Raw genomic sequence first — 21,952 nt, 5'->3', positions numbered from 1 at the left:
CTTTGAAGACTTTCAAATGTGGCCCTCACCTACGTACCCTCAGACTCAGAGTTGAAATATTAAAAGTTTTGGCTGGTTTCATTGTCTAGAGGCTGGGATATGTAGTTGCCACATTACAGGCCAAATACTACTGAGTCTGCAGTATACAATATGAATAAACACATGAGTCAAATGCTCGAAGGTTCCTATCACTTTGCAATTGCAAATTTTGAATGAATAGACATTTATAAATGAAAGATTGAAATTAAATAAAATCTGCAGGTGCTGTTCTTAATGACTTTAAATGATGAGTACGATAGTAGACGTACCTATAAGAATTCCGTTTATTACTACAAAACACTTATTGGTGTCGATGGTCCAGCAATTAAATAAAATATAAGTTGAATGACAGGGAAAAAATAGATTTCTATCTCACGTAATTAGTTATGAACAACAACATAGCTCATGAGATATTCACTTCTAAATGCATACTACATCTTCACTGCAGAAGCCACAGAAATCTCACAAGTGCACAAGCCGGCACTATGAAATATTTCTGTCTTCCACTACCATGCACAAAACTCATCCACTCACCAAGTCTTTCCCACGACTGTGCATCCATCGCACCGTACTGTCCAGGAATCTCTCGTGTCCTCTCCCGTACTGTCCAGAACTCTCCATGTCCTCTCCCATACTGTCCCTCACACTGCAGTCTTCAGAACTCCCCCTCCATTCGCTTCTGTGGTCGCCTCCATTAGTAATGAGTGCTGTGATTGGCGGTAGCACTCCTGTCATGTCTCCTAGCCAACGCACACTCACAAACATAGTGAAACACATTCAATACGGCTGGACCTTAAACATGCTCTAACACACGTTATTAAATACATAAACAAATCAAATAAACATATACAAAAAGGAATAGAAACAAAAGGTAGGCCAGTAGACTAATGTCTCTGTGCTTTCTAAAACACAGTAAATATTTGATCATTTTCTTTATGGATAGTATATATCTGATATAAACAAAGACATAGACGAATAAATATATTTATGAGCATTCTGCTACCTTTTAATCATGTCACTGTTTTGTACTTATGGCCTGATGCAATCTATAGTAATCAGCCACTTTGACCTCAAATAACTTATGTACTATTCAAGTTACATGCCTGTAATTTATATCAATTTAGGTTTACACTAATAGCCTTCTAAAGACACATCGATCGACAAAATCAGATGAACCATTTAGATTTTGGAAATTCATTTCTGGGTGTTACTTGTATAATTTATCATCAGATACTAAACTTTACACTAATCAGGATATTGAAAATCTGATTACACCATCAGAATCATCGTGCAAATAATGATAATGTACATGTTTCTTTTTGAGGTATCATGATTCCTCTGGCTACCATTAAGGTTTCACAAAGTCCGTCATCTTTGGCACTCCCGGCATGTCTCCTTCGTCGACACGGCGTCACTGTGGAATTCCCAGCCGTGCGGTTGATGGACCATGTGGTCCAGCCATTGTGCGGCATCATGAGGTTGCTAACGAGCCGCGGCTTGCCACGCGCCCCAGCGGTGGCCGCCAACTCTGAACTTAGAATATTTTCAGGGCTCCACAACTCGCCCGTTACCTCACACCTTTCTACACTTACCTTTGCCTGAGGCTCCTCAGTTTGTAACTGAAGCAACAAGTCAAACTTATTTTTACATTCATCACAAAGGTGTCTGATAAAGTTCTAAGTCTGTTTCTTCTATTGTGTGTTGTCCCGTACCACCTCTCTTAACCCTTCTCCCTCCTTAACCTGTGCATATCTTCCCTAGCCTGAATTTGAATTTGAATTCCAGAGTTGCAACTTACAGAGTTGTTGCAGTCTTTCCTTGTGAAGCAGAATTATAGCTCCTGAATTACATCTATATTAGCTGATATCTGTTAATAAAATCATGGCCTGCAGGAAACTCTTAAGAGAGAACACAAGTGAAAGTGACCAAAATTGTGAATTTTTTTTTTGTTGGATCTTCATTTACTACATGGTACTGAAATTTGAGTTCCTGAATATTACATTCCAATTCTATTCCCCAGTGTGATAAAAGTAATAATTAACACAAGCTTACACAGGGCCATTCCCCTTTGATGTACTGTATTTCCTCATATTACTTATTCGTGTGATGTTCTCTTCCAGTTTTATACAGTCACAATGTTAGGAATAATTTGGTGTTTAGCAGATCTAGAATTTCTACAAAAGTGTGTGCAGTGGAAAAGGTCAAAATCCTAATGAAAGTTACAACTCTCTGATAGGAAAACTATGCCCCTTGACAACATCTGTTTCCACAACTGCTGATGATGTTGCAGTGTATGATACCTGTTCAGTTTTTAACTCTACTAATCTTGACAGACTAAGGACTCTACAGTGGCTAGGATTTGATCCATGAGCTTTCACACCATTGATATTGAAGGAAATTGATAACAAGAGAATTGGTGCAGCTGATATTGATGTTAGTCAGTTTGAAAATCATGTTAAGCTAAGAGGACAAGCAAAAATAAATAAATAATAAATAAATAAAATAAAATAAAAATAATAAATAAAAATAAAAATGACTGCATGAGGAGGAGAATGTGTATAGTTTGCACTAATTCACTCAAATAAGGTAAGGCTAATACAAACACTGTCAAATCTTTGATTCAGGTTTCCCGCAACTTACATTTTGCAAACTTTATGTACCTTTTCCTCACAATCCACTGACATTATAGTGCTTAAATTTGGCGTGAAATTAGTACTGTAGTGAAACATTCTGTGGAAGGAATATTCATATACTATGATAGTAAGGCATTTATGTAACAGAAACGCACTCAGATTTGGTATAATTACTTTCACAAAAATTTTGAGAGCTGTAAAAATCTAACAAAAGAAAATATCAGTATTCTGTTCCACATATATTTCTGATAATGGTGTATCAAATTCTGTGCAAAAATACTTAATTTCATTCTGACAGATCTTTCAAAAAAAGAACATTTGCACTCACCTTACTGAAAAAATTTCAGTTTATAATTACAAATGTATAACTTCAGTAAGCATGGAAATATATGTGTATATCCATATAACATTCCTTAACAAGTGTGCCAAATTTAGTTACATTGCCTTGAAAACTTTGAGCTTTATAAGTTTTTTTTCCCAAAGTAATGCAACTTTGCATGTGTTGCTCCTTAAATATGATTTTATTTCCCTGCTATGAACACTTTCAATGAGATGTGTGAATGGAGGAATAGCAGCCCATTCTGCCCCAAAGCATTTTATATTTGTTACATAATAATCATTTCATCATCTTCAGTAGGTGTAAATTACATTTCCTCTTAATGACATGTACTCAACTTCAGTGTTAGGCAATAGGTTTCAAAGTGGTATTATATACAAATAAATGTTAGTGTATAAGTTTTGTAGTTCTCTCAGAATGGTCGTGTAGTATGAATATCATTAGTACTGTCATAAATTCATCATTCACAGATAATATACACAGCACATACACTGTAGATAGATAAATAATTTCTCTCCATTCTTCTGTATATCTTCACAAGTGTAATAAAACTGTTGTGTCTAAGTTCAATCTGCAATGTAGCAGTTTCAAAAAATATAACACTTACACCATCAGCAACAACTGTAGTGACAATAAGAATATTCACACTGTATGTTTCATGGTTTTATATATAAATCTGTTGTAGCTGATGTCTTCAGTCATGAGACTGATTTGATGCAGCTCTCCATGCTACTCTATCCTGTGCAAGCTTCTTCATCTCCCAGTACTTACTGCAACCTACATCCTTCTGAATCTGCTTACTGTATTCATCTCTTGGTCTCCCTCTACGATTTTTATCCTCCACGCTGTCCTCCAGTACTAAATTGGTGATCGCTTGATGCCTCAGAACATGTCCTACCAACCAGTCCCTTCTTCTTGTCAAGTTGTGCCACAAACTCCTCTTCTCCCCAATTCTATTCAATACCTCCTCATTAGTTATGTTATCTCCCCATCTAATCTTCAGCATTCTTCTGTAGCACCACATTTCAAAAGGTTCTATTCTCTTCTTGTCTAAAATATTTATTGTCCATGTTTCACTTCCATACATGGCTACACTCCATACAAATACTTTCAGAAACGACTTCCTGACACTTAAATCTATACTCAATGGTAACAAATTTCTCTTCTTAGGAAACGCTTTCCTTGCCATTGCCAGTCTACATTTTATATCCTCTCTACTTCGACCATCATCAGTTATTCTGCTCCCCAAATAGCAAAACTCCTTTACTACTTTAAGTGTCTCATTTCCTAATCTAATTCCCTCAGCATCACCCGACTTAATTCAACTACATTCCATTATCCTCACTTTGCTTTTGTTGATGTTCATCTTATATCCTCCTTTCAAGACACTGTCCATTCCGTTCAACTGGTCTTCCAAGTCCTTTGCTGTCTCTGACAGAATTATAATGTCATCGGCAAACCTCAACATTTTTATTTCTTCTCCATGGACTTTAATACCTACTCCGAATTTTTCTTTTGTTTCCTTTACTGCTTGCTCAATATACAGATTGAATAACATCGGGGACAGGCTACAACCCTGTCTCACTCCCTTCCCAACCACTGCTTCCCTTTCATGCCCCTAGACTCTTATAACTGCCATCTGGTTTCTGTCCGAATTGTAAATAGCCTTTCGCTCCCTGTATTTTACCCCTGACACCTTTAGAATTTGAAAGAGAGTATTCCAGTCAACATTGTCAAAATCTTTCTCTAAGTCTACAAATCCTAGAAATGGAATGTTGTCTACTCCCGGGGCATTGTTTCGACTCCGGTCTTTCAGTGCTCTGTCAAACTCTTCACGCAGTACCATATCTACCATTTCATCTTCATCTACATCCTCTTCCATTTCCATAATATTGCCCTCTAGTACATCGCCCTTGTATAGACCCTCTATATACTCCTTCCACCTTTCTGCTTTCCCTTCTTTGCTTGGAACTGAGTTTCCATCTGACCTCTTGATATTCATACAAGTGGCTATTTTTTCTCCAAAGGTCTCTTTAATTTTCCTTTAGGCAGTATCTATCTTACCCCTAGTGAGATAAGCCTCTACATCCTTACATCTGTCCTCTAGCCATCCCTGCTTAGCCATTTTGTACTTCCTGTCGATCTCATTTTTGAGATGTTTGTATTCCCTTTTGCCTGCTTCATTTACTGTGTTTTTATATTTTCTCCTTTCATCAATCAAATTCAATATTTCTTCTGTAACCCAAGGATTTCTACTAGCCCTCATCTTTTTACCTACTTGATCCTCTGCTGCCTTCACTACTTCATCCCTCAGAGCTACCCATTCTTCTTCTACTGTATTTCTTTCCCCCAGTGCTGTCAATTGTTCCCTTATGCTCTCCCTGAAACTCTGTATAACCTCTGGTTTAGTCAGTCTGTCCAGGTCCCATCTCTTTAAATTCCCAACTTTTTGCAGTTTCTTCAGTTGTAATCTACAGTTCATGACCAATAGATGGTGGTCAGAGTCCACATCTGCCCCTGGAAATGTCTTACAATTTAAAACCTGGTTCCTAAATCTCCGTCTTACCATTATATAATCTATCTGATACCTACTAGTATCTCCAGGATTCTTCCATGTATACAATCTTCTTTTATGATTCTTGAACCAAGTGTTAGCTATGATTAAGTTATGTTCTGTGCAAAATTCTATGAGACGGCTTCCTCTTTCATTTCTCTCTCGCAATCCATATTCACCCACTATGTTTCCTACTCTCCCTTTTCCTACTCTCGAATTCCTGTCACCCATGACTATTAAATTTTTGTCTCCCTTCACTACCTGAATAATTTCTTTTATCTCATGATACATTTCATCAATTTCTTCATCATCTGCAGAGCTAGTTGGCATATAAACTTGTACTACTGTAGTAGGTTTTGTGGCAGTGTTTGTAGTACGAAGTCACTGCCACACTTTTAATAGCGGGCCGACCGGTCCGCTGGAACAGTGAACAGAAAGATGAAAACCCAAACACTCTGATTAAATAAAAGTCGGTACTTATCTTTATTAACGAAACGAAGATACAGATACACAGTAGTGAACTCCGTGTCTACAGAAATCTGTCTAGTTCGAGTCGGAGCGGCTAGGTCAGCGTCGGCTGACGACAAACAACAACTCTGCTGCGATGAACACACAACTGACTAGCAAGTACACAATTCGGTGGCGTGTATACAACTGAGCGGCGAATACAGAACTGTCCTAGCGCTCGCGACTCCAGCGCTTAAGAAACGAGAAGCCAGCGGTGGCGCGCGCAGACTTGCGGCGATTTCCTGTCTCGCTGGCGCTGCTTATGCGGACGGCGTCCGGACTTTGATGCTGCCAACCTTTTGGCAGCGGGCTCGGGTGGCATTACTGGCTAGGATATAACAGTAGGCATGGGCTTCGTGTCTATCTTGGCCACAATAATGCGTTCACTATACTGTTGGTAGTAGCTTACCCGCACTCCTATGTTTTTATTCATTTTTAAACCTACTCCTGCATTACCCTATTTGATTTTATATTTATAACCCTGTATTCACCTGACCAAAAGTCTTGTTCCTCCTGCCACCGAACTTCACTAAGTCCCACTATATCTAACTTCAACCTACCCATTTCCCTTTTTAAATTTTCTAACCTACCTGCCCGATTAAGGGATCTGACATTCCACGCTCCGACCCGTAGAACACCAGTTTTCTTTCTCCTGATAATGACGTCCTCTTGAGTAGTCCCCACCCAGAGATCCGAATGGGGGACTATTTTACCTCCGGAATATTTTACCCAAGAGGACGCCATCATCGTTTAACCATACAGTACAGGTGCATGCCCTCGGGAAAAATTACGGCTGTAGTTTGCCCTTGCTTTCAGCCGTTCACAGTACCAGCACAGCAAGGCCGTTTTGGTTAGTGTTACAAGGCCAGATCAGTCAATCATCCAGACTGTTGCCCCTGCAACTACTGAAAAGGCTGCTGCCCCTCTTCAGGAACCACACGTTTGTCTGGCCTCTCAACAGATACCCCTCCATTGTGGTTGTACCTACGGTACAGCCATCTGTATCGCTGAGGCACGCAAGCCTCCCCACCAATGGCAAGGTCCATGGTTCATGGGGGTAGGATATATAAATCTCTGTGTTCAATTCATGTGTAATCTGTGTAGGTGTATGATCACAAGCATCAGAGTGTTAACAGTACAGAGCATTCCATACAAAATGTGATTATGAGTGCGGTAATAAAGGTATTAGGTGAAGAAGTGTCTAATTAATTCTTGAGGCCTTTTGACGTGTATGTTGTGAAAGGATAATATTTTAATATAAATGAAAATAATCTCTAAGTGTATTCAACAAACTTTTCAGTGTGTACCACTTTAACATTGTGAGCAGCTGTATGAAGGGAAGGGAAGAGAGAGAGTGTGTGTGTGTGAGTGTGTGTGTGTGTGTGTGTGTGTGTGTGTGTGTGTGTGTGTGTGTGTGTGTGTGGAGGGAGGGGGGGGGGGGGGGGATTGTTTTTGACTGTAACAAAGTCTTATATCTGTGCTGAGCCTGTTGCTGCAGTTGGGATATGGGGTACAGAAATTATGGCCTGCAACTGAATATGAGGGGAAGGAAAGCATAGCTGGGCAGCTTGCAAAAAGAGTGTAAGGGGGACCAGAAGGACATAAGAGAAAATTCCTGTGGTTACTTTTTTTAGGTTAGGGTTAGATTACAAACAAACAGTATCGAAAGAAATTGGAGCAGAACAGGAGACTGTAATATATGTAACAGTTTCCAGACAAAATTAATTTCTTTCATGAAAACATTTGGGGGTTGAAAAACAAGATAGATGAATTTCTTGTATGCTTACAAGATGTGAAAAATTCTGAAGTGACAGATGTTCTGTGTCTCTCTGAATACCTTGTAACCACGGGGAAGGAGAAGTCAAATATCAGGGATTGCAGACTAGCGTCATTTTCATGGAGAATTAACATTGAAAGAGGAGGAGTTGCAGCATATGTAGAAGTTGGACACAAAGACAAAATTAAACAACGTTTTTTTTTTATCAGAATGTAGAAGTGCGTGCCTGTGACTTGTTACTGCAGAATACTTCTCCAGTAATTGTAACAGTTTACATGCCCCTCCAAGGAAAGTTTCAGCTACTTATGAGAAACCTAAAAAGCATTATTGAGCCTCCTGTCAGACAAGATTAAACAATTAGCTGTTGGTGGAGTTGGTGGAGATTGTAGTACAGATTTATTAAAATATATGGACAGGAGAAATTAACTGGAACCATGATTTAGGTGTTTCAATCTAATTTCACCAGTTAATCTTCCACATTATGTGCAAAAAGATAGTGGGACATTGACATTTTTACAGACAATTCTCAGGCAGGAACAATTTGTACCCAATTTTTGATGGTTTTGTAAATCCTCATCACAAGTTTTGTAAAGACCTTGTTGTTACTGCTGTGGAGGCCAAGTTGCCACTGTCATTACGGTAGGCTGAGTTTAAGAGTTCATGAAATGGCTTCTCATGCAGTACACTGCTAAGATAATTTCTCCCTGCCATTATTACTCACCTATGCCCAAGGGTCAGGTAACAGGATAGGAGAACGAAGGTTCTACAACACTCCGACTAATTAGTAACAAAGTCACACAAATGAGTTAAGAAGGTTTACTTATGTTTGTGACTTGTTGAATAATGAAGTCGGCAACACTGCTTCTAATATAACACTAAAAAGGCCCTCAATGGCTAAGTGCAAATAATCGTAGGTAAACTTCACAGTACATAGCAAATGCTATTTACAACTGTCTGTTCACTTCTAAGAGTTCACTAAATGACATTCCCTTTCTAAATCAGTCCTGGACAATGATCTATAACCAACTGGGCGAGAGCTGCTCTTCTATCTCCCGAGTAGGCTTCTGTCCATTGTCATCCAGTCATTGGTGGATTGTACTTGGCTGACAACTGGCCAAGGCAAAGTTGATATTATCACCCTCAGCACCATCCATGATGCTGGTGGAACTCACCCAAGTGGCAAGTCTCTATGGCACTGGCACCAGCTTGCATCTTTGCACCTGTGGTGCTTTTGCCGTGGCTGTGCTGTCTTGTTTGGATGACACAGCTAACAGAAATAAACAATATAGCACTTTATACCCCTGAGGGAGGTTCATACAAACCAGTGAGGCCTATTAATGAGAACAGATTACAATGTTTTATAAGTGAGTTAAAAGAGGTAGTAGAGGATGAGGTATACAGGGTGAGTCAAAATGTTCTCCAGTGTTCTTAAATCCACAGAAGTATTTAACAATAACATAATCTAAAACAAAGTACTGACAAAGTACTGTGCCAGTCACTTCTTTATAGAACACCAAGAATGTTCCAAAACATTTGAGAATGTTAAAAAAATTGAGGAACTTTCTAGAACATTCTAAAATATAGAACATTCAAGAACATTTTAGAACATTCAAAAACATTTTTTAACATTCAAAAACATTTGTTGACATTCAAAAATTTTCATACAACCTTGATAACATAGGTAAATCTCGTATTTATTCCCTTAAAATATACATTCATGCACTAGAGATGGAAGGTGTCCGAACGTAATCATTTCCAGTCAATGATTGGTTCAGTTGGACCAGAGGACCAAGTCAATTCCATGTAAACACGGCCTACACCATAATGTAGCCACCACCAACTTGCACAGTGCCTTGTTGACAACTTGGGTCTATGGCTTTACGCAGTCTTCTGGTAAACCTTCCGGGATGTACGCAGTCTACCCTACTATCAGCTCTCACCAACTGAAACTGGGGCTCATCTGACCAGGCCATGATTTTCCAGTAATCTAGGGTCCAACCAAAATGGTCACAAGCCCAGGAGAGGCACTACAGGTGATATATTGTTAGGAAATGCACTCATGTCAGTCGCTTGCTGCCATAGCCCATTAACGCCAAATTTCACCACACTGCCCTAACTGATATGTCTGTTGTATGTCCCACATCGATTTGTGTGGTTATTTCACATGATGTTGCTTGTCTGTTAGCACTGACAACTCTATGAAAACACTTCTGCTCAAAGTTGTTAAGTGAAGGCCATCGGCCATTGCATTGTTCATGCTTACAGATAATGCCTGAAACTTCATATTATCAGCTCAGTCTTGACTTTGTGATGCTCAGAATATTTAATTCTCTAAAAATTTCCAAAATGCAATGTCCCATGCTTCAAGCTCATACTACCATTCAGCATTCAAAGTCTGTTAATTCCCATCGTGCATCCATGATCACACCAGAAACATCTTCACATGAGTCACCCAAGTACAAAAGACAGCTCCAACAGTGCACTGCCCTTTTATACTTTGTGTACGTGATACTGCCACCATCTGTGTAAGTGTATATTGCTACACACACTGAAAGAATCAACCTTTAGATACAGAAATTGTAAAACTATACTATATTCTCAACCAGATGTACTTAATGTAGTGAAAGAAAATTTTGCTTTGTCTTTGCTATATTTCATACTTAATAAACTTGTTCTATCAAAATACTTACAAATAGCATTTGTCATCTTGTTATTTGGTGAGTACATGTAAAAATTCTTTGGTTTTCCCACCCCTAGACCAAGCAACATGTAATTGACCATGAGAAAAGTATGATTTTTTTCAAATTAATACCATCATAGTATTTGCCTTTGTGCCATACTAATACTAAATGCTAATCTTGATGGGAATCATAGTCTTTTGAACTGAAGTTGCAGTTCAGTGGATATGAGTGAAATAATTGGTAAATGGTGTTTTTCCTTTCTCATTTCTTGATATTATTTTTGCTTCAATTATATTCTTTGATACCTGTTTACAACCTTTTCTTGTTTTGGAAGTTTAAATTAAAATCAACTTCTTGATTTAATTTTGCTAAAATGACTGCTTCAAATAATCAACTTGAGTAATTTTGGACAATGTTCTGCAAAACTGTATCTATTAATTTATTTGGCATGCTGACAGTGTTACATGTATCATTTGTAAATTCAATTTGGCCAGTTACACAATCAATTATGTGAGTGCTTTCACTCATTTGTAAGAGTTGTTCAACAAAATGTTTCATTTCTTCATCATTGGAAAGTTGAACTCTCATATTTGTTGTCACTGAGATCAAAGAAATGATTTCTTCAGATAAGCATTGATTTCATCTACTGGAAGTTGATTTTGGAATAACTGGAAGCATCTACAGAAAGTGTCCAGAATGAGCATGTAATGTACCTCTTATTAGTTCTGGATTACCTCAGAGATATAGAACATTCTTAAATGTTCTGAAAAATTCTAAAACATTTTGCAACATTCTACAATAACTGTGAATGTTGTTGAAGGACATTCTGGCCAGTTTCACTTTGGTACTTGTTTCAAAGTTGCTTCACCACCTTCCCATAAGAAGTCCATTGGTGTGATGCCCTATTTTGACACTCATACCTTTCAACCCAACCCCTGCAGTTGTAAACCAGTAATTGCAGGGGCAACAGTCTGGTTGATTGACTGATCTGGCCTTATAATACCAACCAAAAGGGCCTTGCTATGTTTGTACTGCAAATGGCTGAAAGCAAGGGGAAACTTCAGTCATAATTTTTCCTAAGAGCACACAGCTCTATTGTATGGTTAAATGATGATGGCACTCTCTTGAGTAAAATATACAAGAGGTAAAATAGTCCCCCATTCAGATCTACGGGTGGGAACTACTCAGAAGGATGTTATCAGGAGGAACAAAACTGTCATCCTACAAATTGGAGCATGGAATGTCAGATCCTTTAATCAGGCAGGTAGGTTAGAAAATTTAAAAAGAGAAATGGTTAGGTTAAAGTCGGATATAGTGAGAGTTAGTGAAGTTCAGTGGCAGAAGGAACAGGGCATCTGGTCAGGTGAATACAGGATTATAAATACAAAATCAAGAATGGGTGATGCAGGAGTGTATTCAATAATGCATAAGAAAAGAGGACTGTGGGTAAGTTACTGTGAACAGAATAGCAAGTGCATTATTGTAGCCAATATAGATATGAACCTCACACCCGCCACAGTAGTACAAGTTTATATGCCAACTAGCTCCACAAATGACGAAGAGATTGTAGAAATCTATGATGAGACAAAAGAGATTGTTCGGATAGGTAAGGGAGATGAAAATTTAGTAGTAATGGAGGACTGGAATTCAATTTTAGGAAAAGGAAGAGAAGGAAAAATAGTAGGTGAATGTGGACTGGGAGAAAGGACTGAAAGAGGAAGCTGCCAGGTAGAAATTTGCACAGGGCTTCACTTAATCATAGCAAACACTTAGTTTAAGAATCATGAGAGAATGTTTTATATGTGGAAGAGACCTGGAGATACTGGAAGGTTTCAGATAGATTAAATAATGGTAAGCCAGAGATTTCAGAACCAGATTTAATTAATTCTCTTTCCAGGGGCAGATATGGACTCCGACCACAATTACTGAACTGCACATTGAAACTGAAGAAACTGGAAAAAGGTAGAAGAAAGAACCAAAGGTTGTAGAGGGTTTCAGAGGGAGCATTAGGGAATGATTGACAGGAACAGGGGAAAGGAATACAGTGGAAGAAGAATGGGTAGCTCTGAGAGATGAAATGGTGGAGACGGCAGAGTATCAAGTAGGTAAAAAGACGAGAGCTTGTAGAAATCCTCATGTAGCACAAGATTAGAAGAAAATATAAAAATGCAGTAAATGAGCTGGGGAAAGGGAATACAAATGTGTAAAAAATGAGATTGATTGGAAGTGCAAAATGGCTAAGCAGGAATGGCTAGGGGTCAAATGTAAGGATTTAGGAGCATATATCTCTAAGGGGAAGATAGATGCTGCCTACAGGAAAATTAAAGAGACCTTTGGAGAAAAGAGAACCACCTGTATGAATATCAAGAGCTGAGATCAAAAACCAGTCCTTAGCAAAGAAGGGAAAGCAGAAAGGTTGAGGGAGTATATAGAGGATCTATACAAGGGTGATGTCATTGAGGGCAATATTATGGAAATGGATGAGGACAAAGATGACAGGGCACTGACAGACCTAAGTCAAAACAAGGCCTTGGGAGTAGATCACATTCCGTCAGAACTACTGATAGCCTTGGGAGAGCCAGCCAGGACAAAACTCTTCCAGCTGGTGAGCAAGATGTATGAGGTAGGAGAAATACCCTCAGACTTCAAGAAGAATATAATAATTACAATTCCAAAGAAAGAAGATGTTGATTGGTGTGAAAATTACTGAACTATCAGTTTAATAAGTCATGGCTACAAAATAGAACAGTAATTCTTTACAGAAGGATAGAAATGTTACGAACATGCGAGGAAGTACTCATCCTGCAACGTCTCATAGAAGATAGGATAAGCAAAGGTAAACCTTCATCTATAACATTTGTAGACTTAGAGAAAGCTTTTGACTGTGTTGACTGGAATACTCTCTTTCAAATTCTAAAGGGGCTGGTATAAAATACAGGGAGCAAAAGGCTGTTCGCTATTTGAACAGAAACCAAATGGCAGTTATAAGAGTTGAGGGGCATGAAAGGGAAGCAGTGGTTGGGAAGGGAGTGAGACAGGGTTACAGCCTCTCCCATATGTTATTCAGTCTGTACACTGAGCAAGCATTAAAGGAATGAAAGAAAAATTGGAAGTAGGAATTAAAGTCCAGGGAGAAAAAATAAAAACTTTGAGGTTTGCCGATGACATTGCAATTTTGTTAAGAGACAGCAAAGGACTTGGAAGGAGTGAACAGTGTCTTGAAAGAAGGATATAAGATGAATATCAACAAAAGGAAAACAAGGATAATGGAATGTAGTCAAATTAAATCAGTTTATGCTGAGGGAATTATTTTAGGAAATGAGACACTTGAAGTAGTAGATGATTTTGCTATTTGGGCAGCAAATTAACTGATCATGCTTGAAGTAGAGAGTGTGGGGCAGCGGGTGGAATAATTGGAATAAAAATGTTCCTACTATTTATTTATTTAATGCTGTTGTTTGCCTTTCTGAACACTGGCTCTCTAACTAAAATAACGGCAACCAGAAAGTGATTAGCAAAACGTGAAACCTGTAATTAGAATTCCTAGTGCCCACTTCATCTGAGAAATACATTTATAGCTACAGCTTATAGCTCTGAGGAATTAGGAGATTGTCTGGGATTCATAATCAAAAAACCATTCTCTCTAAAATGCTAACTATATTCTGAAAGTCACAGACTAAAAAGAATCCACACAATCCAACTACCAGAGCAGTTCAGAGTCTAATGCGCTGATGCAACTGTAACTGTTCAAATTAAATGTTTAAGTGAATGCTCACCGTAATTTGATGATAATGTTCATCAAACGCCACGCTAAATAATGGTAGAATGTCTGTCCCGTGGCGGCACATGAAAATACGACATACGCAAACTGAAGATAGATCATTAAAGTCATCCCAGAATTAACACTTCACTCGAAAACGATTTCATGGTTACGCGTATCCCGAGTAACTTATTACGGCATCTGAGGCTGTTTATAACAATGATACCGACACGGTGCAACTCCCGGCACAGGTGGTGCGCTAATCAGCGTCTGGAGAGAACTGGGGCCTTTTTTTCTCGCGCAGTGTTCTTACATATAAAGCCGCGGTGCGGACGGCTAAGGGAACGCCTGATCAAATCCGCTCTCCTGACTAGCTGCTGGGCTAGTAATGCACCACTTTAAGTTATCAAATAAATCATTGCTTCCTTTGCTGATGGCCGATGAAGCTCTCAATTTAATTGTGCAATCAGCACACAAGTAAGTAATCATGATAAAAGTCTGATGTGGCTAAGTCAAATATTTTGGGCGAAATAATTAATTTAATTACACTACATGCAGTAGACGAGCTCTGAACTTGCTCTTTGGAGATACGCTATAGCTATAGTTTTATAGTTGTTCTGTTGAAACTTCTCACATCTTTATGATTATAGCGGATCTCCCTTCTACTTAAATTCAAACGTCCTAGCCTTATTTATTCACCTACTTAATCTATCTTGCTTCCTTATTTCTAAGACAAAAACCAGATAATCATGAATTTCAACTAAAATTTTAATTTGTGAGATCCAGAATACTGTTTCTACTAAATTATTATGCAAAAGTAATCTAAATATAAATTTTTAAGTTTCTAGCTCTTTTCTGTTGCGCCAATGATTTTTACAGAAAAACATCCAAATTTCGAAAATGGTTAATGTTATTGAACTGATATCCAACACATATTGATTTAGTATTACTCCTGACATGCTAGAAACTTTTCAGGTTATTTACTTGATTTTTAAGGTATTGCGCAACATTTATGACGTCAGTGCTAGTTACAGTGGACTAGGCTGGCACACGATGGAAAGACTGATGTGAATTTTATAAGGCGTGAGTATGCTGCTTCCCTACAAGAGGATATAAAATGTAGATTGGCAATGGAAAGAAAAGCGTTTCTGAAGAACAGAAATTTCTTAATGTTGAGTATAGATTTAAGTGTTAGAAGTTTTTTTCTGTAAGTTTTAGTGTGGAGGGTAACCATGTATGGAAGTGAAACATGGACAATAAACAGTTTACACAAGAAGAAGCTTTTGAAATGTGGTGCTACAGAAGAATGCTGAAGATTAGATAGGTAGATCACGTAACTGATGAGGAGGTACTGAATAGAAGTGAGGAGAAAAGAAATTTGTGGTGCAACCTGACCAGATGAACGGATCGGTTGGTAGGACACAAGGACACATTCTGAGGCATCAAGGGACAACCAATTTAATACTTGAGGGAAGTGTGTGGGGTAAAAATCGTAGAGGGAGGCCAAGAGGTGAATGTAGTAAGCAGATTCAGGATGATATAGGTTGCAGTAGTTGCTGACAGATGAAGAGGCTTGTACAGGATAGACACTGACATGAAAAAATATAGGAATGAATTATGTTCTCAGATTTAAAATTGTGATTCCATTGAATCATGTCATGAATTGAAACAGAGTATCGTATTCTACAATATGTGACAGAGATAAGAGCACTGACTAGTTCCATTACAATGTCCATCTGTTGTAGAAACAGAGATTATATTTTGAGCTCCAATACAAAGAGGTACTTGGAACAGAATGGTCTCATCCATGCAAACTAATATAGGTTTCTGACATCAGTGACTGAAACCTATCTTGCACTTTCCTCATGTGATATTCTGAAAGCCACAGATCAAGGCAATTAAGTGGCTGCATATTCTTGACTTCTAAAAAGCATTTGACTTGGTTCAATACGAATGCTTATTAATGAAAGTAGGATGATATAAGGGATCAACTGAAAACTGTGGCATGACTGAGAATTTCTTGACAGGTAAGACCACCATGTTGTCTTGGTTGCTACCCTTGCTGTTGGTGTTGTATATTAATGACCTAGCAGACAGTATTAGTTGTAACCTTAGATTTTTTGTTGATGATGCAAAATGATGCATACGTGTACCTGTACCTGAAAAATGTGTCTCTTTATTCATTGAGATCTTGATACGATTTTAAAGTGATGCAGAGATTGGAAACTTGTTTTCAGTGTTCCGAAATGTAAAACTGTGCATTTTATAAAACACAAAGACAGTACCGATGAATCACAATTGTAATCAGTCAAATCATCCAAATACGAGGGTGTAACAATTTATGGGCATATAAAATGAAATTACTGCATAGGCTTGGTAGGAGAGTGCTGGGAAAATGCAGTCTATTCTTACAAAACAAACCATCCTTGAAGTCTGTGCAAGTATGTGGAACCCAGACCAAATAGGATTTGAAGAATTGCACATTTGCTATTGGCTGTACAAATTTTTTACTTATTTGGTGCTGGTTTTGGTCCTATCAGTCACGTTCACAGGAAGAAAAAAAAGCTGTATATTAGATTGATAAGCAATTCAACTTTCCATTGGGTAAATTAAAAACCATTGGGGTCATAAAAAATTTACAGGACAATGTATAACAGGCAAAGATTTCGATACCAGTGCAAAATTGACTTTCCTTTTACTACTTTAATGTTCCTTGTCTTTAACCCTAGTTAAATCAATTCTGTGCTGATATTGAAATCATGGTCTGTTATATGTGGTTCTGCAAACATTTTATGACTGATGGTTTTTAATTTATCCAATGGGAAGTTTAATTGCATATCCATCTAATATACAGCTGTTTTCCTTACTGTGGAGATGGTCAATCTGGTTGAATGCCTGCTGGAGGAAACAGACCTGTTAGCAACCCCCCTCATGTTACCATGTGAACATACTGGCCAGTTATTTTCCTTGTGGCCAATATAAATACGGCTGTCCAATGAATGATAAGTCAGTTCTGTGCTCACATCTGATATTGTTGATTACTGTGGCGACATCATGCTGTTACGTATTGTTGTACTGTGTGTATCGCACATGTCATGTGTGTGTGTTTAAAAATGGTCGCACTGTCAAACATTTTGTTTTGGATTTGCTGCTGTTTGGTTATGTTTTTTAATCTTTTTGTATCTTTCATACTATTGATTAGTTCAAGAATAGTTACGAGACAACTCTGATGTTTTGTGTCCTGCATGTTAAGGTGTTTTCAATTGCAAGCTTGGAACAATTGAAAAAGTCATGTATTATTTGTTATCTCCTGTGGCTGTCAACAATGAAGCTAACACTAATACCGTTCGAGAAAGTTTTTGTGTAGTGTGGTTCTGTCGTATTAAGTACACACTAGTTCTAATGGTCGAACGACTGTCTGTCCATCTTATACGTATGAAGTGGTGGCCCCGATGTGATTTACCTGCATAATATCACTGGATTAATAAGATCTACTGATGCAGGACATCTGTGAACTGTTATCTTGATGTGACTCGAACAATAACACAGGCCGGAATTGATACTGCCAATGCTCGTGCAGCAGGTCATTGATGATCTCTTCTGCAACTGAACCTCAACAGCAAGGTACCTGCTACTATCACTGGAAATTTGCAGAGCAAGTGTGCAGATGCACAACCCCTTGCATTTACCCAAAAGTCAACAGCGATCAGAAGTAGACACCTCTCGTGATTGCTGATCAGTGTCTCTGTGCCTGTTTGTTTGTGATCGGCTGTCAAGCTGGAAATATTTAATAGACACTGCGTCTAATTTGTCCATTTACCCATGAACAAATGTTGAATCACCCATGTTATTCTGTCTGACTGCAACAAACAATTTGGTGATAACAACATACAGCACTCTGCACTTGGAATAGACCTGTGTTTACGACAAGCCTTTGCATAGGATTTTACTGCTCCTGATGTCGCTGAACCTTCCACACCCATTATAATCTACTGGTGGCCATGAAGTACTCACGCCTGGTTGACAACACCACGGGCTTAACGGCATCCAGATTTTGGCGAAATGCAGCCATTCATACTGCCAAAGTAACACAGGTGGCAAACGGCGAGTACGCAGAGCTGCTGAATGGGTCTCCGGCTCTGATATGACCCCATGGAGCACCTAAGGAGGTAAGTCATGACACTGTCCACTACACAGAGATGACCATGGTCCCCCACATCTCGCAGACCAAGATGTTTGACTCAAGATCATCTTAAAACTGTGAAAGCAGAGTTTGACAGAATGATTCATGAAGATGTAATGCAACCTTCCAGCAGTCTCTGGTCCTCATCGCCACATTTGGTCCCAAAAAAGGATTGTGCCTGGCAGCCTTGTGGTGACTTTAGAGATGCCAGAACAATACCAGACAGATAACCAGTCTCACTGTTACATGTCTATAACTATGCATTGAGTGGTGCTGTTTTATTAGCATCCTAGACTGTGAAAAAGTGTAAACACAGATCCCTGTAGCTGAACGAGATATTTCCAAGAAAGCGATCACCACTACTTTTCACCTGTCTGAGAGCAAATTTATGACTTTTGGGCTCAGGAACACTGTTCCGGCTTCACTTCCTGACTCTGTGCTACAGGGCTTAACTGTTACTTTAGCTTATCTGAATGATATTTTAGTTTCTTTGTCATCAGCAGGGCAACATCAGCAGCGTTTAACAGCAATGTTTAAGCAGTTGGAACACTACAGCATCATCTTGAAACAGTGCAAATGTGCCTTTGGCCAACTGCAAGTGAATTTCCTAGGGCATAGGATAACAGCAGCAGGATCACTAAGCATTAGTGGTTGACACTAACCAGATGGCGATCGTCGCAACATTGCAACAATGATGTAGTGACACATGGCAACCGCTCGCATTTTTCTCGCACAAATTATCCCCCCACAAACACTGTGGAGTGCCTACGACAAAGAACTTTTGGCTGTTTATGAATCCATAGTATATTTCAGACCTCACCTGGAAGCTATAGACTTTATTATCCACACCAATCACAAACTGCTAACTTACTCCTTTTGCCAGAACAACATGGAACTGTTCACTTAGGCAACACAATCAACTAATGTTCATCTCACAATTCAGCACAGATGTCCAGCACATCTCTGGCATCGACAATGTGTTGGCTGACTGTTTGTCTCAAGTCAGAAGCATTACCAGCATGACTGATTACGCCAAACTCGCCACTGCTCAATAGAACTATAAGGACTTTTATCAGCAGGAATGTCGGAATTGACGTACAACTTATCCAAATTCCAGGGAACGATGTCAAGCTGCGTTGTGACATGGCCACATCGAAACTGCAGCTGTTCCTACAAATTACCTTCAGAATGGACATCTCCAATATGCTACATGAGTTGTGCCATGCCGGTATTTGATCGACAACCCATGGGTGAGGTGTTGTCTTAAAATGCCAACTCAGCAAGATACACAGCCACATGCAAGCACCATTCGGGAAGTTCCCTATCATGATGGCCCATTTTAATCATGTTCACATCGACATCGCTGGTCCATTGCCATCGTCTGATGGCCAACATTACATACTTACAATGATAAACCATTACACCTGATGGCTGGAAGCTGCACTGGTGAACAACATCACAGCAGAAACTCTGGCTTTTACTTTCATGTCATATTGGATGTCACACTTTGGCTGTTGTTACACATCGTGACAGACAGAGGATGACAATTTGACCCTGACCTGTTCAGACAATTTGTGAAGTTTTGTTACACAACTCACCACAAAATGACGAGCTGTCAGCCATCCAGTAACAGGATGGCATCGCTCACTTGAGGCGGCAATAATGTACCATGACAGTGAGTCGATCAAGGCCCTTCCCATGGCAGCATCTACCATGTAGTCACAAGGGAAGACAAGACAGCTGACATTTCAATTAACGGAAAAGTGTCCACTGTTTCTATATATATAGCATTAAACTAGCTTACGTCTTCCAAGAACCAATAATACCAAGGTTTCCAAGAATACAGTCTCACCCACCAGCTGCCTCATCACAGCCTCCGTGGTTGCCAGTGCAGAGTACAACAGCAACAGACCTACCAACATATACCTCAAGATCCAGTCACCGCATTCCTTTCCAGCCCACTATTTGGAATAACGCTCCACTTTCACCACGGGGCAACATCTCTCTGTTATGTAGTGTTGTATCATGCATGTCATGTGTGTTTGTTTAAGAACAATCACACCATCAAACATTATGTGCCAGCCACCAGAGGCACTTTGTTTTATACATGTGTGTAATGATTTTGTTATCCTTTGATTATGCATTATGAGATAACTCTGATGTTTTTTCCCTGCATGTTAAGTTATTTCAGTTGTAAGCTCAGAATGATAGAAAAAGCTCTGTATTGTTAGCTGCTTCCTTTGGTTGTGATCTATAAAGCTAACATTAATGTAGTTCGAGGGAGGTTTTGTGTAGTTCTGTTGTATTAAGTACACATAGGTTATAATGATTGAACGACAGTCTTCACAGCTTGAACCAATAATTACTATCATCGTTATACTATGGACTATTCAATAAGAACCTCATTGGGCATTTGGTCCTTGTCTCAGATCATGATATGGATTGTGTCTCTTTTTACTCTTGGCCTGCTGACACCATTGTGGTGAAGGTTTCCACTTTACATTTTGTTGTTTACATAAGCTGCTTTGATCTTGTTCATATCTGTGTGTTGTCTGGCATCAGTCAGCCATGTTTAGCTCAGATACCACTTGGTGTTATATTCTCTTCCACAGGTAGCCTGTGCCGCACAGCGTAGCTGTACGGTCTAAGGCATCTTGTTACGGTTCATGTGGCTCCCCCCGTTGGAGGTTCGAGTCCTCCCTCGGGCATGGGTGTGAGTGTTTTCATTAGTCGAAGTTAGGTTAACTTAGATTAATTAGTGTGTAAGCCTAGGAACTGATGACCTCAGCAGTTTGGTCCCACAGTCCTTACCACAAATTTCCAAATTTTACAGGTGGCCTGTCCACCTCGTGGCTTCAGGTTTTTATCTTTTGGGTTCTGAAGCATGTGCTGATATCTGACTACTTGCAGATATAGCACTTGATACAACCAAAACTTGTAGAAAGTATACAATAAAATTGTACAGCTAAAGGCAAATATGGAAGTCATAAAATTACTGACAGTCAAGTCATCTGATTAAATGGTCACATACATATTTGTTTGACTCATAGGAAAACATAGTGGTACTGCTACAAAATGACCTCTGGAGGCAGACATGAATTGTCCTGTGAAAGCCTACTTAATAAAGTTTGAAGGACCTGTTCTAAGAGAGAAATATAGGGATTACTACAACCCTCTATGTATTGCTGTCGTAGGATCTGTAATATTGGACTAATTACAGTGCACATATAGGTATATAAGCAGTCATTTTCTCTGCATTTCACACAAAAATGGAACTGGAAAAAATATTAACATGTGGGATGACTGGAGGTACTCTACTGTGCACTTCACACTGGTTTGCAGGGTATGGATTCAGATGTACCCATGAAACCAAGTCTCTCAAAGAGCTCTCACCTGCTTCAGTTTTACAGACATTTTAATGATCTTGTTTAAATTATGGTTGCTCTGTTTATTGGTTAACAGGCCATCTTACCTGAAGATG

Source organism: Schistocerca piceifrons, chromosome 5 (genome assembly GCF_021461385.2).
Source record: "Schistocerca piceifrons isolate TAMUIC-IGC-003096 chromosome 5, iqSchPice1.1, whole genome shotgun sequence".
NCBI classification, from domain to species: Eukaryota; Metazoa; Arthropoda; class Insecta; order Orthoptera; family Acrididae; genus Schistocerca; species Schistocerca piceifrons.
This window is presented reverse-complemented; position numbering follows the sequence as displayed.